We start from the raw sequence: 3,196 nt of genomic DNA, 5'->3' as shown, positions 1-3,196 counted from the left end.
TTTTTAATCAAGCCAGTCGCAGGAAACGACACCAAAAATGAAAAATTTGGGGCATCCGAAGCACATGGACTCTAATAAGGCTTATATCATTACTTATTTATACTATTTATCTATTTATCTACCCATTTTTATTTTTGTTTTTATTTTTATTTTATTTATTTACTTATTTTATCTTTATTTATTTATCTATTTATTATTTTTTTTTTTTTTTATGTATATGGAAGATGTTGTGATGCATGAGGTGGAATGGATGGGGGGTGAGGTAGTGTGTGTGAGCAAAATTTTGACGCAGCCCGAAGGGATTTCTCCCCGTCCTCTCCTTTATATGGGGGGACGGAGAGGGGGGGTCGCCGATTTAATGAAGCGGCCTTGCTGTGGATGTGCTGTGTCTTGCGACACTGCTTCTGACCCAGGGCAGTGGACAGGGTGCAGGGATGACCCGTCATCTAGGAGGTGCTAAGATGGGAGGGAGGGTGGAGGGGTGTGGAGTGTTTTCAGGGATGGAATGGGTGGGAATGATTTTATGCCTTTTCCTTTTTGGCTACCTCCCTAGTAAGGGGGAAAAAGCCTTGGTATATGTATGTATATATGTATGTTTTTTTATGAATAGATGATACCTTTATGAGGGTGCTGTAATATCCAACAATACTTGTGACAGGAACGTCGATAAGAAGCATCTCCCCGGCGCCCATGTTCAAATCCCATCAACACTCAATTCCGTCTGGAATTTTTTCTTTCACTGTTCCACACAAGGAGATAGTGCCTATTGTATTTTTCATATAAGCCGGTGACATAGAGAACTACAAATACATTCACTTGTGATGATCTTCCTAACATACTTTATCAATGTGACTGACGTCTGGCAATTTTATTCAGCTGAGGGTAAACCCTCCATCGTTTGTGGGACAATTTCTGTCCAAAGCACCCAGACCAACGACGATGGTAACAACATCTTTTCGAACTGTAAAAAAAAAATAATAATAATAATAATAATAATAAAGACACTAAGACATTCTATGTGCGGCTCTGACTGGTTCCTTCGACGACTTCAACAAGTCCGAGGAACCCTACATTTCCAGCCTCTTTCTGCCGTCCACGGCTTGGTGGACGGCTTGAAGTTCTCTGTCGAAGGTAGAGTAGTTCCTTTCGACCTTGATGAGTCTGCGGCTGAAGAAACTCAAAGGGCGCGGCTGTTGTCGATTTTCCTTATGTGAAAATATGGATGAAATGCAGTTTAACTTTGATCGATAAAGATCCTGGGCCCAGTTGAGTCAGTGTCAGTCATCTTCGTTTCCAAATCGAGGTGAAGGTGTTGACGGACTTGATGATGTGTGGCAGGGACGTGATTGTAATTGATGTCCGTCTCGTAAGAATGCCACTAGTAGGTACATGTCTTTTTTTTGTCTTTTTTTCTTTTTTTTTTTTTTTTTTACATCAACGACAACAACAGAATAACAAAGGAAGAAAAAACAGTCACGGAAACAGCAACTGTAGTAACAACAACAACCATAGCAACAACAGCTGCAGCTAACGACAGCTACAAAAATACCAACCACAGTATCAACATCAATCACAGGGACAACTACAGGAACACCAGTCACAGTAACAACAACCACAGTACTAAACACAATAAGAGCATCAGCAACAACAATCACAGCTGAACAGCTAAAGCAATAATAAAACAAATAACATCAACAACAGCAGCAACAACAACCACAGCGGAACAACTAAAGCAACAATAAAATAATTAACATCAACATCAGCAGCAACAACAACTACAGCGGAATAACTAAAGCAACAATATAATAAATAACATCAACAACAGCAGCAACAACAACTACAGCGGAACAACTAAAGCAATGATGAAATAAATAAAACCAAGCAACAGCAAAAACAACGACAACAGCAGAACAACTAAAGCAACAATAAAATGAATAAAACCAAGCAACAGCAAGAACAACGACAACAGCAGAACAACTAAAGCAACAACAAAATAAATAAAATCAAGCAACAGCAAGAACAACGACAGGAAGAGCAAAAGCGTACTCGTGTACTCGACTTCCGACATTGGACTCATTTCGAAGGCAAATCGCATTTTTCCAGAATTCGTAACTGGGCCATCCATTCAGACCCGGCATCCCAGTGATAATTATACTAATCAATCAAATATAGTCGCGCCGCTGGACTTAACAGGCGGGTCTGCTGGAACAACGGGTATTTAGTGTTTTATGAACTGATGTAGACAATACTTAGGGCATCTCTAGTTGAACTAGCCAGGGTTTGGTACGTCCTTAGTTGAATTAGTCGGAGTTTAGTGTGTCAATCTTTGAAACAGCCAGGATTTAATGCACCAGTGATTGAACTAGAATAGGATTCGTATGTCTATCTGAAATATCCAGAGTTTATCGAGTTACAGACTGAACTAGCTAAGTGAACTCGTTGAGTGAACTACTGTAGCTAGGGCCAGTCATATGATGTAGTGCCCCCGGTTTACTCTTCCAGGGGAACTGCGGAAACTAACAACGGCAACCGATTCAGCCTATAAGTCACTCAGTGAAGTTATTTTGCGTTATTGTGTGGAAAGAATGTGGACAGGACAATAAAGTATAAAGTGTTTTGTGTCTTCTGTGTGGTGGTTGCATGTAGGGTAATAGACATTTTGGTTGTTGTTTTTTCCTGTAGCTTTTACCTCATTGACATTTGCGAGACTCTCTGTGGCTTTTATCTATGAATGGAAACAGTATTGTCCAGGTTCTCTCTCTCTTTTTTTTTTTTTTTTTTTGTATTCTGACAAATTTGCTTTATCGTAGTCTATATACATATTTTTGGGGATACTTTTCCTTCAATTTTGTATGATAATCTTTACTGAAAATTGGTCGTGGAATGCTATAGTGCTCCAGTAATTAATTAGTCTGCCAATCAAATACTAAAAGTTCACCAGTTTTTGTTAGCTGATCATGTCCCAATGCATAGTTAAGTAGTTGAGCCTCACAGACGTTCTTCTTTGACCTGATCACAGAATCCCTTTCAGCTAATTAAAATGGACCAATGGCAGACAGAAGAAATCAAAGTTTTAAATCGCAATGAAAAGTTATATTGTTGTTGCTACTCATCCTGTTGTTGTTCTTACTGTTATTTTTGTTGTTGTATTCTTGTTCCATTTTTACTCCTTTTATTGTTCTTGTTTTTGCTCCTC

The sequence above is a fragment of the Oratosquilla oratoria genome, chromosome 10 (genome assembly GCF_046742065.1).
Source record: "Oratosquilla oratoria isolate Oo_2021 chromosome 10, ASM4674206v1, whole genome shotgun sequence".
In the NCBI taxonomy this organism is placed as follows: domain Eukaryota; kingdom Metazoa; phylum Arthropoda; class Malacostraca; order Stomatopoda; family Squillidae; genus Oratosquilla; species Oratosquilla oratoria.
Note: the sequence above shows the minus strand (reverse complement) of the source record.